The sequence below is a fragment of the Callospermophilus lateralis genome, chromosome 12, assembly GCF_048772815.1.
Source record: "Callospermophilus lateralis isolate mCalLat2 chromosome 12, mCalLat2.hap1, whole genome shotgun sequence".
Taxonomy (NCBI): domain Eukaryota; kingdom Metazoa; phylum Chordata; class Mammalia; order Rodentia; family Sciuridae; genus Callospermophilus; species Callospermophilus lateralis.
In genome coordinates, this window is record NC_135316.1 from 83,092,757 (window position 1) to 83,109,348 (window position 16,592).

The 16,592-nt window shown below is 38.1% G+C and overlaps 1 protein-coding gene across 1 annotated transcript in view; it reads right to left on the minus strand.

The window, feature by feature from the left end:
- Rfc3 (replication factor C subunit 3) overlaps positions 1–16,592 on the minus strand; it is a 144,491-nt gene that overhangs the window by 18,231 nt on the left and 109,668 nt on the right. The window lies entirely within an intron of this gene.

The following is a 16,592-nucleotide window of genomic DNA, read 5'->3' on the forward strand; positions in this document are numbered from 1 at the left end:
ATGTAATATCAACTCTTTATCTCATTTGGGCTTTCATTTTACATATTGTTTGGAATACTAGATCCTGTCATTTGATGGGAAAGTCTTGACAGGAATTGATTTTCAAATATGTTTAATAACCTTCCATTAACATGCACCCTCTCATCCATTTATTAAACAAGAATTCACTGTGCTTTTCTATGTATATCATATTCAATGAGTACTCCTATAGGCAAGATATTTTAAGTACAATCAGTAACACCACCAAGTATAAGATACAATTCCTATTAGTAAAAACCTTTCTGAAAGTAGCCTCAAAGACTTCTACCTCAAGACATCGGCACTTGCTCTCTTCTCCTTTGCACTCTTATATAGTGTAAACTAACTGGGCCCTTCAATTCCTCTCCTATTGCTCCAGTGTCATCTGGACCTCAGTGTGTTCTCCCTGACCACCCCATTTAACACTGTAAAGAAATCTCAACAACAACAACAACAACAACAAAAAGAAATCTCAGCATTCTCTATGCTCCTTCCTACTGAATTGGAATGAAAGAAAAGTATTTGAAGTGAGAAGGTAAAAGAAATGAGAATAGTCCAAGTGTAATCCTATAGATATTAGAATCATAAAAATTATAATGCAAATAGTTATTGAGAGGAATAAGATTTTAAAAAATCATTGATTTGGCAGAAGTGCCCATAAGCATTACAGTTTCAGTAAGAAGCATAGTAAATTACAAGGTCTGAAGATAAGTACTTCAAAGTTTTTGGGTGTTCTGGGGAAGAAATAGTGTGGAGGGAACAAGAAGGCATAAGAAAGCCACTTTGTTCCCATAGGGTTGCCATATTTCACAAATAAAATTAGGAGTTCCCATTACTTTTAAATCTAAGATAACTTTTTGGCATAAGAATGCCCCAATCGGTAAAAATTCAAGCTTATCTGAAATTAAAATATAACTGGGTGCCCTGTGTTTTATATGGCAATCTGCTGCAGACTCTTGTATATATGGGATGTGCTAAGGGATACAGAGGAAGTAGAGTTCTCAAGGGAGCAAGAAAATGAACAAAGTGTTCAGAGGGGACGCTATAAATATCCAGCAATGGTCAATGAACCACAGCTCCAAACGTGTAATTACTCTGACCTCCAGGTTCTTCAGTTTTAAAATGGGGTTAATGAAACCTGTTTTTCATTTGAGGATTAAATAAGGTCATGTAACACCTAATACATAGCAGATACTCAATAATTTGTGGTTCTATTTTATGGAGAAGAGACATACACACAAACACTCAGGGTCAGGGGACATGAAAATAGAGATGGTTAGAGAACACAAGGTTGGATCTTCAGTTAGCTCCTCTAAATAAGAGTAATGATGTTGACATCTTACACATGCAACCAAACCTTCCAACATCCTCCAAGTGAACTACTGCTCTTCCTGGGCTCTTCTGCTCCTAGCTCCTGACACGTCATGCCACTGCATTTCTCTGGGGCAAACCAGTAACTGAGACTTGATAGAATTACAAGTAAGATTCTCCAGGCTTGACCTAAATTTTGTTTTGTTTTGATAGAAGTGATAAGGCAGAAATTGCATTCATGATCTCAAAAGTCAAAAGATTAATGGAGAGGAATAATATTATTTTCCCTTTAGTTTCTACTGAAAATTCATGTATAAATTATAATCTCAATCTTTAGTTTCTACTCAAAACTATACCTTAAAAAATACCACTTTGGCTTCACTCTCATGTTCTGTTCTGTTTTGTTTTGTTTTTCTTTTTCCTTTGTCCCAGAGCATTTAAACTTCCCTCTTCAGAGGTTAACATAGAACATTTTGCTGACTCATGATATTTATTTCAACGAAAATGTATTGTGGCCTTTTTTTTTTTCTTATAACTTATTCTCTCATGGACAGTGACAGTATCCAATCTTGATTCCATTCCTTTATTAGAGATGAATTTATCACTTTGAAATAAGCAAACATAGATCTCAATACAAATAACTTGGAAAACAACAGTTTAAAACTCCCAAAGAGAGGGTAGGAATATAAAATGCATGATAGTACATGGCAGAAGAAATATTTTGTTCATCAAATCTCTTTCCACCCCTTTGCCCTACCTAAAGTTCCTCCATTCCTCCCATGCTTCCCCCAATGCCATTATGAGTCAGCATCCTCATATCAAAGAAAACATTTGGCCTTTTGGGGATTAGCTAACTTTGCTTAGCATTATATTCTCCAACTCCATCCACTTACCTGCAAATGCCATGATTTTATTCCCTTTTAAGACTGAGTAATGTTCCATAGTGTAAATATACCAAAGTTTCTGTATCCATTCATCTACTGAAGGGCATCTGGGTTGGTTCCACAATTTAGTTATTGTGAACTGTGCTGCTATAAACATTGATGAGGCTGTGTCCCTGTATATGATGTTTTCAAATCCTTTTGGTATAAACCAAGGAGTGGGATAGCTGGGTCAAATGGTGGTTTCATTCCAAGTTTGCTAAGGAATATCCATTTTGCTTTCCAGATTGGCTGCACCAATTTGCAGTCCCACCAACAATGTACAAATGTGCTTTTCCCCCACATCCTCGCCAACATGTATTGTTGTTTGTTTTCTTGATAACTGCCATTCTGACTGGAGTGAGATGAAATCTTAGAGTAGTTTGATTTTCATTTCTCTAATTGCTAGAGATGTTGAACATTTTTTCATATGTTTGTTGACTGATTGTATATCCTCTTCTGAGAAATATCTATTCAGTTCCTTGGCCCATTTATTGATTGGGTTGGGGGGTAGGAATGATGGTGGAATGAGTTAGACATCATTACCTTAAGTATAAGTATGAAGACACGAATGGTGTGAAAATACTTTGTGTACAACCAGTGACAAAAAATTGTGCTCTATATGTGTAATATGAAGTGAATTGCATTCTGACATCATGTACAACAAATTAGAACAAATAAATAATTTAATTAAAAAAACAAAGTTATTAAAATGGGAATATGATAATATATAGTTCAAATAGCTTAAATTCATATATAAATTATAATCTCAATTTTGCTAACAAGTATAATGTGAATTAACTGATAGAAGGCTGCATGATGTTAAACTATGAGCAGTGGTTAAAAAAAAATCTCTTTTCAGTACCTCCTGGATGCATGGGAGCTGTTCCCAGCTTCTTCTGTAGTTAGTGGAATCATATGATTAAATTCTGGCTAATGTAGGCCACAATGATCAATGACACATCATTTCTATACCAATCCCATAAAAACCTTCTGTGTGTTCCTCCAAACTCTCTCTTCTCATTTGCCAGTTTAATGTGGAGAATCCAGTAGCCAATTCTGGAATTCCAGAGGGACGCTGGAGACACTAGGAAGGCAGCTTGGTTCCTGTGGATTAGCCTGGGGGTTCTCTCTATAAGCACAGCAGGTGGGGAACAAGGGAAAGTGAAACAGAGGAGCAAGTACAGCTAGTGTAAGGGGTTGCTATCAAGATCTCCTCTGTGAGCAACCTGAATTTTAATTTTACACTGGGCCCTGCAAATTATGTAGCCAGTAGTGTTCAATGTCTCAATTTATCTATTATACTGATGATGGATACTTGAATTTCTTCCATGTTTCAGCTATTAATAATAATACTGCTGAGAACATTCTTATACATATCTTCAGTGATATGTCCTATTTTCTAATGGTATATATCTAGAAAAAAAATTCCTGGTACTAGGTTAGTTATATACAGTAATCAGTTTTAGTAGATATTGACAAGAGTTTTTGAAAATATGTGTGCCAATATGCACAACCAGTGGCAAAGAGTAAAAATGAAATATTTCATGTCCTCCATGACAACACTTTTTTATCATGATAAGGTACACCTAACATAACATGTACTAACTGAGCCATTTTATGAGTTGGGCAATTTATTGATTGGGTCAGTAGCACTAGGTACATTCACATTGTTGAACAACAATCATCACTATCTCTGAAATTCTTTCTTCATCCCAAACTGAGATGCCTTTTAAACAATAACTTCTCATGTTGATAACTTTGAGCACGTGGTAACCATATCCTATGAGCTGTTCTCTGTGACTCTGAACATTGGTACCTCATGTAACTGGAATTTTGCAAAATATGTCCTATTGTATCTCATTGATTTTACCTAACATGGTCTTTAAGTTCATCCATGTATGAGAATTTTAATTTGAATGCTGAATGGTGTTTCATTCTATGGATATTCTTCAATTTGTTAATCCATTTATTTGCCAATGAGTATTTGGGTTGTTTTTACCTTTGGCTATTTTTAAAATTGTTTCTATGAATACAGATGTATAAATATGTGTTCAAGTTCCTGCTTTCAACTCTTTTATACATATATAACCAGAAGTTGTATTGTTGAATCATATGGTAACTTTATTTCAATTTTTGAATTACTATCATGCTGTTTTTTCTGTGGTTACACAATTTTACGTATGTACCAGCAATACACCAGGGTTTCAAGTTTTTCACATCATCACCAACCAATAGTCTTTTTTCATTTTAGTTAATCTGGTGGAGTGGTACAAGAATCTCATGATTTTAAATTCTGTAATGATTAATGATGTTGAACATCTTATCAAATGCTTACTAGTAATCATGATATTCTTTTTTAAAAATATTTTTAATTGTAAATGGATACCATAAATTTATTTATTTGTTTGTTTGTCTGTTTATTTCTTTATATGTGGTGCTGAGGATTGAACCCAGTGCCTCACATCTGCTAGGCAAGCTTTCTACCACTGAGCTACAACTCCAGCTCCATGATTCTTTTATAAAGTGCCTATCAAAGTCTTTTTGACAATTTCTTATTAAAGTGTCTTTTTCATATTGATTTGGTCCTTTTCCAAACATATTTATTGTAAATATCTTTTTCCTATGCATAGCTTATTTTTAACTTTCTTAATGGTGCCCTCATGATGAACAGAAATTCTTAATTTTAATTTAGTTGCGTTATCCTGTTTTTAAAAGCTTTTGCTTATTCCAAGTCAAAAAGATGTTTTCTATAGGATTTTTTTTAAAGCTTTAATGTTTTACTCTCACATTTGAATTTTAAGTCTACTGGAACTGATTATTTTGCATGGTATATTGCATAAAGGGGCAAGTCACATTTTTTCCATGTGGATATCTGCTGTGCCAAGTGACTAAATCAGTTGGGGTCACTCCAGGTGAATTTGAATTGGCATGAAATAATTACACATAGACAGAAAATACCTTTTTCTTTGGGTTCTGTGACAGCTCTCAACCTTAGGAGTCCCTTGGAAAGAGAGAAAGAGCAGGCCTCCAACCCCCGTCTTATTGGGTTAGGTTGTTCAAAAGAACATTCTATCCATATAAAGCAGAGGGGTAATGTTACAAGAGGCAGCCACTCCCATTGGGTAATGTCCACTCCCAAAGCTTTGCTCCTCTGCTGAAAGGAGATGGGGATCCACCTGCTTCCCAGTGAGGGAAGCCAGTATCCACATTTCCATTGCTCAAAGATGGTGGGGGGGGGGAGCGCTCAGCTCCTATGTGACAGCTCCTGACAGATATCCAGTTACACCAGCACTATTTATTAAAAAGTTTTCTCCACTGCACTTCCAAGTTACCTGGCTATACATTAGATGAGCACATGCATGTGGATATTCTTTGCCCCGTTTTTCCATTTGCTGACTACTTACAGATACCACACTATCCTGATTACTGTGGCGTCATCCCATGTCTTGGCTTCTGATGGTCTGACTCTTTTCATTCTTCTTATTCAAGACTATCTTTGCCAATATTTGCTCTCTGTGTTTCCATGTAAATGTTAGAATCAACTTGCCAGTTTTGCAGAAATCTTGGCTGAGATTGTGTTTGGGATTGCTAGCAACAGGCATTTAAGTCCACATTTGAACATTGTGGATATCACCTTGTTGGTCTTTGAAATCTTGAAATATAAATTGCTCCACTTGAGCACATTACAAATCTGTCAGCTATTTTACTCAGGCCTGTACAGAAGCAGTGAAACTCAAAAGTGAAGAAGCACTTCTTTTCTGCATGATTTAACTGTGATATAAATTTAACACATCTTCAATTGCCCTTGCTACTCTTTTGAAAGGTAATATGTTAAAACTAAAAATGGGTATTAAAAAGGAATAACTTCAATGGCATCAAAAACTAATTACAACTGTAAAAACCCAAAATGTGATTAAATATTTTGTATAAACTTTTGTATATACAGATAGAGCTTTATTCCTTTGGGGATCTATGACTTGCCACTGATATTACTATCATATTGATGTTTGAAAAACGACTTATCTCTAGTCTCTGAAAGGTCAACTTTGAACACCGGAGATCTCACAGAGAATGTTCCAGAGCAGGCATGAGAATGGTTCCAGCAATAGTGACAGAGCAAACCTAGAAAACAAACTATCCTGGCAGAAGAAGTAAAAGGACTGTCTCCAAGAAGGTGAAAGTTATACCTGATCTCCTGGTATATATGGAAATGAGATTTACTCCTATGGAAGAGAGTTGGGGGAGAAAGTAATGACAGATACATAAAAACTAAGCCAAATTAAAAATAAGGCAATTATATACTGCAGGCAACATTTAAGATATGTATTTAGTTCCAAAAGCAGAGCACACAAGGAGAAAGGTGGGCGATAGGGCTGGACAAGCCAGTGAAGAGATGGTGTTGGATGACTCTTGGAAGTTTAGGAAAGGGTTTTTTTTTGGTGGGGGGTCTACATCCTGAGTTTTCTCTTGTTATCTTATAGGTAATATAGCAAGATTCACTTAGGTCTTCCCAATTTCAACAGTCTACAATTCTTAAATCCCAGGATTTTGTCTGGAATTTTGTAATAGAAAAATTCCTTTTAGAAGTCAAGAGAAGCTCCATCCCAGCCCCAGCTTTGTCCATATTTCCTTGCTTGACTTTGGGACAGAGACTTTTACCAGGCCAAAAAGGACTCATCTGCAAAATGAAGGGCAGCTCTTGAGAATTCACAAGTGCCCTTAAAATACCAATATAATGTAATTGCCACTACTCTTTGTACTTTGCCACAAAGGAAGGATAAAATTTTCTTCCTTTAAAATATTCAGTTTTCGGCAGGTCAGGCCCAACAAACTGTGGAGGGGCACAGCTGCCCCACGAGCCTGCTAGGTAGGCAGAACCCTGACCACCGACAGAACAGGCCCAGCGGCCGGCCAGACACATCGCCCCGCCCCGGTTGGGGGAGGGGCAGAGCCGCCGGGCGCCAGCAAGGTAGGCAGACCTGCGACTCACCAGCATATCAGGCCCAGCAACCCACGGAGCGGCAGAGCCACCCCCGGGCCTGCAAGGTAGGCGCACTTGCCACCCACTGGCAGGTCAGGCCCAGCAACTCTCGGAGGGACACAGCTGCTCCAAGCACGTGCAAGGTAGGCGGAACCGTGACCACCGACAAAACAGGCCCAGTGGCCCGCCAGACACATCGCCCCGGTTGGGGGAGGGGCAGAGCCGCCGGGCGACTGCAAGGTAGGCGGACCCGCGACCCACCAGCAGAACAGGCAAAGCAATCCACAGAGCGGCAGAGCCACCCCCCAAGCCTGCAAGGTAGGCAGACCTGCGACCCACCGGCATGTCAGGCCCAACAACCTGCAGAGGGGCACAGCTGCCCCACATACCTGTTAGGTAGGCTGAACCGTGACCACCAACAGAACAGGTCCAGCGGCCGGCCAGACACATCGCCCCACCCCGGTTGGGGGAGGGGCAGAGCCGCCGGGTGCCTGCAAGTTAGGCAGACCTGCGACTCACCAGCAGATCAGGCCCAGTGACCCGCGGAGCGGCAGAGCCACCCCCCGTGCCTGCAAGGTAGGCGCACTTGCCACCCACCGGCAGGTCAGGCCCAGCAACTCTCGGAGGGACACAGCTGCTCCACGCGCGTGCAAGGTAGGCGGAACTGTGACCACCGACAAAACAGGCCCAGAGGCCCGCCAGAAACATCACCCCGGTTGGGGGAGGGGCAGAGCCGCCACCAGCGCCTGTTAGGTAGAAAGACCTGCAACCGACAGACAGAACAGGCCAAGTGGCCAGCGGAGGAGCAGAGCCGCTGCTCACGCCTGCAAGGTAGGCAGACCTGTGATCACTGAAAGAACAGGCCCACCGAAAGTACAGGCACAGCGGCCTCCCGGCGTGGTAGGCACATTGCCCCAATTGGAGGAGGGGCAGAACCACCGACAAAGCCTGCGAGGGAGACTTTGCAACTATACAAGAGCAATATAAATATATAGGGGAAAAAATCAATAACACAACAGTTTCACCAAGCAGAAAGAAACGCGATCAGTATGAAAAGACAAGGAAAGAAAGGACCACAAGCAATGCAGGTCAACTCAACTTTAGAAGAGGTAATATCTGCAGCAGATGGAATGTCAGATAAAGAATTCAGGATATACATGCTTCAGATGATCTGGAGTCTCAAGGAAGACATTAGACAGCAAAATCAGACAATGAAAGACCACTTCGACCACTTCGACAATGAATTACATAAACAAATCCAAGAAGCAAAAGATCAATTATACAGGGAGATAGAGGTTATAAAAAACAAACAGAAATCCTGGAAATGCAGGAAACAATAAACCAACTTAAAAACTCAATTGAGAATATTACCAGCAGAGTAGAACACTTAGAAGATAGAACATCAGACAATGAAGACAAAGTATTTCAACTGGAGAAAAACATAGACAGCTCAGCAAAGCTGTTAAGAAACCATGAGCAGAACATTCAAGAAATATGGGATAACATAAAGAGGCCAAACTTAAGAGTCATAGGGATACAGGAAGGTATTGAGGTCCAAACCAAAGGAATGAGCAATCTATTCAACGAAATAATACGAGAAAACTTCCCAGACTTGAAGAATGAGACAGAATCTCAAATCCTAGAAGCCTACAGGACGCCGAATGTGCAAAATCATAAGAGATCCACACCTAGACACATTATAATGAAGATGCCCAACATACAGAATAAGGAGAGAATTTTAAAAGCTACAAGAGAAAGGAAGCAGATTACATTTAGGGGTAAACCAATCAGGATAACAGCTTATCTTTCAACACAGACTCTGAAAGCTAGAAGATCCTGGAATAACATATTTCAAACACTGAAAGAAAATGGGTTCCAACCAAGAATTGTGTATCCAGTAAAATTAAGCTTCAGGATGGAAGATGAAATTAAAACCTTCCATGATAAACAAAAGTTAAAAGAATTTGCAGCTAGAAAACCATCTCTTCAAAACATCCTCGGCAAAATATTACAGGAAGAGGAAATGGAAAATATCAATGAAAACCAACAGCGGGAGGTAGTACAGTAAGGGGGGGGGATAATCAAAGAGGAAAACAAACCATGTTTAGTAACATAAATAAACAAATATGGCTGGAAGAACAACCCATATCTCAATAATAACCCTAAATGTTAATGGCTTAAACTCACCAATTAAGAGACACAGGCTAGTAGAATGGATCACAAAACAAGACCCAACAATATGCTGCCTTCAGGAGACGCATTTGATAGGAAAAGACATACATAGACTGAAGGTGAAAGGTTGGGAAAAATCATATCACTCATATGGACTTCGGAAACAAGCAGGAGTGTCCATACTCATATCAAATAAAATAGATTTTAAGCCAAAGTTAATCAAAAGGGATGAAGAGAGACACTACATACTTCTCAAGGGAACCATACACCAACAAGACATAACAATCATAAATATATATGCCCCAAACAATGGTGCAGCTATGTTCATCAAACAAACTCTTCTTAAGTTCAAGAGTCTAATAGACCACCATACAATAATCATGGGAGACTTCAACACACCTCTCTCACCACTGGACAGATCTTCCAAACAAAAGTTGAATAAGGAAACTATAGAGCTCAATAACACAATTAATAACCTAGACTTAATTGACATATATAGAATATACCACCCAAGATCAAGCAGTTACACTTTTTTCTCAGCAGCACATGGATCCTTCTCAAAAATAGATCATATATTATGTCACAGGGCAACTCTTAGACAATATAAAGGAGTAGAGATAATACCATGCACCTAATCTGATCATAATGGAATGAAATTGAAAATCAACGGTAAAAGAAGTAAGGAAAAATCATGCATCACTTGGAGAATGAACAATAGGTTACTGAATGATCAATGGGTTATAGAAGACATCAAGGAGGAAATTTAAAAATTCTTAGAGATAAATGAAAACACAGACACAACATATCGGAATCTATGGGACACATTGAAAGCAGTTCTAAGAGGAAAATTTATTGCTTGGAGTTCATTCCTTAAAAAAAGAAAAAACCAACAAATAAATGATCTAATACTTCAACTCAAAATCCTAGAAAAAGAAGAGCAAAACAACAGCAAAAGAAGTAGAAGACAAGAAATAATTAAAATCAGAGCTGAAATTAATGAAATCGAAACAAAAGAAACAATTGAAAAAATTGACAAAACTAAAAGTTGGTTCTTTGAAAAAATAAATAAAATCGACAGACCCTTATCCACGCTAACGAAGAGAAGAAGAGAGAGAACTCAAATTACCAGCATATGGGATGAAAAAGGCAATATCACAACAGACACTTCAGAAATACAGAAGATCATCAGAAATTATTTTGAATCCTTATACTCCAATAAAATAGAAGATAGTGAAGGCATCGATAAATTTCTTAAGTCATATGATTTGCCCAGATTGAGTCAGGAGGATATTCACAACCTAAACAGACCAATATCAATTGAGGAAATAGAAGAAACCATCAAAAGACTACCAACTAAGAAAAGCCCAGGACCGGATGGGTATACAGCAGAGTTTTACAAAACCTTTAAAGAGGAACTAATACCAATACTTTTCAAGCTATTTCAGGAAATAGAAAAAGAGGGAGAACTTCCAAATTCATTCTATGAGGCCAACATCACCCTGATTCCTAAACCAGACAAAGACACTACAAAGACAGAAAACTACAGATCAATATCTCTAATGAACCTAGATGCAAAAATCCTCAATAAACTTCTGGCGAACCGGATACAAAAACATATCAAAAAAATTCTGCACCATGATCAGGTAGGATTTATCCCTGGGATGCAAGGTTGGTTCAATATACGGAAATCAATAAATGTTATTCACCACATCAATAGGCTTAAAAATAAGAACCATATGATCATCTCGATAGATGCGGAAAAAGCATTCGACAAAGTACAGCATCCCTTTATGTTCAAAACTCTAGAAAAACTAGGGATAACAGGAACATACCTCAATATTGTAAAAGCAATCTATGCTAAGCCTCAGGCTAGCATCATTCTGAATGGAGAAAAACTGAAGGCATTCCCTTTAAAATCTGGAACAAGACAGGGATGCCCTCTCTCACCACTTCTGTTCAACATAGTTCTCGAATCACTGGCCAGAGCAATTAGATGGACGAAAGAAATTAAAGGCGTAAAAATAGGAAAAGAAGAACTCAAATTATCACTATTTGCAGATGACATGATTCTATAACTAGCAGACCCAAAAGGGTCTACAAAGAAATTATTAGAGCTAATAAAGGAATTCAGCAAAGTGGCAGGCTATAAAATCAACACACATAAATCAAAGGCATTCCTGTATATCAGCGACAAATCCTCTGAAATGGAAATGAGGACAACCACCCCATTCACAATATCCTCAAAAAAAAAATAAAATACTTGGGAATCAACCTAACAAAAGAGGTGAAAGACTTATACAATGAAAACTACCGAACCTAAAGAGAGAAATATAAGAAGATCTTAGAAGATGGAAAAATATACCCTGTTCATGGATAGGTAGAACTAACATCATCAAAATGGCGATATTACCAAAAGTTCTCTATAGGTTTAATGCAATGCCAATCAAAATCCCAACGGCATTTCTTGTAGAAATAGAGAAAGCAATCAGGAAATTCATATGGAAAAATAAAAGACCCAGAATAGCAAAAACAATGCTAAGCAGGAAGTGTGAATCAGGCGGTATAGCTATACCAGACTTCAAACTATACTAAAGAGCAATAGTAACAAAAACAGCATGGTACTGGTACCAAAACAGGCGGGTGGACCAATGGTACAGAATAGAGGACACAGAAACCAATCCACAAAACTACAACTATCTTATATTCGATAAAGGGGCTAAAAGCATGCAATGGAAGAAGGATAGCATCTTCAACAAATGGTGTTGGGAAAACTGGAAATCCATATGCAACAAAATGAAACTGAATCCCTTTCTCTCGCCATGCACAAAAGTTAACTCAAAGTGGACCAAGGAACTTGATATCAAATCAGAGACATGGCGTCTGATAGAAGAAAAAGTTGGCTATGATCTACATACTGTGGGGTTGGGCTCCAAATTCCTCAATAGGACACCCATAGCACAACAGTTAATAACTAGAATCAACAAATGGGACTTACTCAAACTAAAAAGTTTTTTCTCAGCAAAAGAAACAATAAGAGAGATAAATAGAGAGCCTACGTCCTGGGAACAAATCTTTACTCCTCACACTTCAGACAGAGCCCTAATATCCAGAATATACAAAGAACTAAAAAAATTAGACAATGAGATAACAAATAACCCAATCAACAAATGGGCCAAGGACCTGAACAGAAATTTCTCAGAGGAGGACATACAATCAATCAACAAGTATATGAAAAAATGCTCACCATCTCTAGCAGTCAGAGAAATGCAAATCAAAACCACCCTAAGATACCATCTCACTCCAGTAAGATTGGCAGCCATTAGGAAGTCAAACAACAACAAGTGCTGGCGAGGATGTGGGGAAAAGGGTACTCTTGTACATTGCTGGTGGGACTGCAAATTGGTGCGGTCAATTTGGAAAGCAGTATGGAGATTTCTTGGAAAGCTCGGAATGGAACCACCATTTGATCCAGCTATTCCCCTACTCGGTCTATTCCCTAAAGACCTAAAAAGAGCACACTATAGGGACACTGCTACATCCATGTTCATAGCAGCACAATTCACAATAGCAAGACTGTGGAACCAACCTAGATGCCCTTCAATAGACGAATGGATAAAAAAAATGTGGCATTTATACACAATGGAGTATTACTCTGCATTAAGAAATGACAAAATCATAGAATTTGGAGGGAAATGGATGGCATTAGAGCAGATTATGCTAAGTGAAGCTAGCCAATCCCTTAAAAACAAATGCCAAATGTCTTCTTTGATATAAGGAGAGTAACTAAGAACAGAGTAGGGATGAAGAGCATGAGAAGAAGATTAACATTAAACAGGGATGAGAGGTGGGAGGGAAAGGGAGAGAGAAGGGAAATTGCATGGAAATGGAAGGAGACCCTCAGGGGTATACAAAATTACATACTAGAGGAAGTGAGGGGAAAGGAGGAAAAATATAAGGGGGAGAAATGAATTACAGTAGAGGGGGTAGAGAGAGAAGAGGGGAGGGGGGATAGTAGAGGATAGGAAAGGCAGCAGAATACAACAGACACCAGAATGGCAATATGTAAATCAATGGTTGTGCAACTGATGTGATTCTGCAATCTGTATATGGGGTAAAAATGGGAGCTCATATCCCACTTGAATCAAAGTGTGAAATATGATATATCAAGAACTATGTAATGTTTTGAACAACCTACAATAAAAATTAATTTAAAAAAAATAAATAAAATATTCAGTTTTGTGTGAACCTCCTCCCTTGGTCATATCTTTAACAATTGCTCAACTTCCCAGTTTTTCAGATGTTTCTGCAAAATGGAATAACCATACCAACAAATGTTGATTTTAGCAAATGGTGTGAGTAGGTAATGGTCTTAGATTAGGAGCCTTCTATTATTACTCTAATAGTTTTAGGTCAATATGTTGCAATGCCATTTTCAAAAATATAGTTTGATTTCTTTCTCTTAGAAATTAGTAATTACTCCATGAAGTTTTACTAACATGCTAATACTTTTAGAAACATTATCCTTTTATTATAATCATAGCTCTTCACCTAAACTCACCAATCATTTGATGATTTTTCTGATTTCCTTTTCTCTTCTGCATCTAATTCAATCAAATCTTTCTTATACCATTGATGTGCACTCTGAAATACTGCAGACTCTCAGTATTATGAACAAGCTGGCTTGATTTAGATATATCTTTGTTCATCCAGGAGTCAGTTGCACAGGAAAGAGACCTACCAGTTATTGAATGTCTGATGCCTGGCTATCTACTAGACTTTGAAAACAGAGATCAGAGTAAGTTTCACTTACCTGTAATAAAAGTGCCTTTACTGATATCTTTATTAATATTTAAGAGATATAAGTTTTTACTCCAGTCATTCAGACCAAAATACAATAAGAAGAGAGGAATATAGAAATAGAGTCCTTGATAGAATCACAGCAATGAGAAGATAAACCAGGTACCTGGCTTTTTAATCTGTCACACCACCATGTCACTTTACAAGGGACTGCTTAATGCCTAACCACTACTTGTGTTAATGGCTAATGCAAATCAAGGAGTAATCTGCCTCCAAATTACTTTTGCTTCTTTTTCAGCAATACTAGATTGGAAATTGTTCTACTTTTTTCCTGATCCTAAGACAACTGATGCTTATTATAGAAAATTTGAAGGAGAGATCTATAGCTATAGAAACTAATGGATTCAAGTTGGTTTAAGCACTGCATTTGCATATCTATATGATAAAGAAATCTGGAAATCTAGCACCATTGTATTAAAGGAAACAAGGTGAGAGCTGGTGTCCTGGCTGTCATATTGGATTGCAAAACTCCTCAGATAAACTGCAGCCTGAGTCCCTGGGAGGGGAAAGGCCTCATTTCTGGGTCTTGGAGAGTCTCCCTACTAAAACACAAAGTTATGACTTTCTTCAGGCTAAAAACGACCCTGCACTAGACTGTCACAATGCTGGATTGAAGAAAATTGGTTTGCCTTTTAAGTTTAAACATCCCAGGGCTCATTGCCCTGGCCTTTCATCATTTGTCAATTCCAGTGGAGTCAAGGTACAGCTTACTCTCAGGTATTCATGGTTTCAGTAGGGCAGAGCTAGCATGAATAACTGAAAGGTAGAAATAATCCAGGGGCATCTTGTTAACCATTTGCTTCAGGCTCCTCCTTAAAAGTAGCAACCTTTAAATTGTCAGTGTTCTGTTCCCTTTCCAACCTCCTACCACACATCAGGTTCAGGTAATAAACAGCAACCAGGTGAGTTCTACAACATTTGCCTTCCTTTCTTTCTTTTTCTTTCTTTTTTTTTTTTTTGTAGGTGATCAAAAGCAAAAAGGAGCCTACTTCCAGCCAGTTCCCCAAAGTCTGGGGTGTGCATGCAATTTATGGTCTCCATTGTTACAGTTCTTCCTTTCCTACTACTTCTTTTTAAATTTAACCTATCTTAAGAGGTATTTTTCAACAGAGATATGAAAAATTGTGTTCTATATGTGTAGTAAGAATTGTGATGCATTCTGCTGCCATGTAGGTAAAAAATAAAAGCAATTAAAAATGTATTTCTCTAGGTGTTAAGTATCTAACCACCTTAATTTTTTGCACTTGGCAGGGTATGTGTAAATAAATATGCAAATAAATGGAAGGAAAGCATGCAAGGGCAACTAATTTACTACCACCTTGTTAATCTGCTGCAAACCAGAAGAGATCATTTTTAAGTTCAAAATCAAACCAGCCCTTCTCAGAAACCCAGTTATAAGCAGAACCTACTGCAACCCCAAGAATCTGTGGCCAGAAAGGCTGCACTGCAGGAAAGCATTATTGTTGCTGTTCTTTTGCATTCTTTTGTGGTTCCATTTCTTTTAAAATAAAGGAATGATAGGAGCAGGAAAAAGGGAAAATTTAGTAGAAAAAGCAAAAAATTTATGAACAATGTCACACCTTACTTGTTTATATCTGACAGTATAATCAAGAAGCAAATCCTATTTGCATTACTCTATAAAAACATAAAAACAAACAAAAACCACAGTTAATAAATGGGCAAAAGAAAAATACAACTGGCCACCAAATATATGAAAAAATGTCCAATATCCTTCACTATCAAGGAAATGAAAATCAAAATAATAATGAGATTTCATCTTACTTCAGTTAGAATGACAATCATCAAGAATACAAATAATAATAAATGCTAGTAAGGATGTAAGGAAAAAGGTGCACTTATCCATAGTTGGTGGGACTGCAAATTAGCACAACCACTCTGGACAGCAGTATGGAGATTCCTTAAAAAAACTAGGGGTAGAATCACCATGTGACCCAGCTATCCCACTCCTCAATATTTATCCAAAAGAACTAAAATCAGCACACTATAGTGATACAGGCATGTCCATGTTTATAGCAGGGCAACTCAAAATAGCCAAGAACTAAAATCAGCACACTATAGTGATACAGGCATGTCCATGTTTATAGCAGGGCAACTCAAAATAGCCAAGTGATGGAACCAGCCCAGGTGCTTGTCAATAGACTAATGGGGGAAGGAAGAATGAAATTGTGGCATTAGCTGGCAAAGAGATGGAACTGGAGAAAATCATGGTAAGTGAAACAAGCAGACTCAGAAATTCAAGGATTGAAAGGATCTAATGTTTTCCTTCACATGCAGAACTTAGAGGAGGAGAAGGGGGAGGGGTTTCCCAT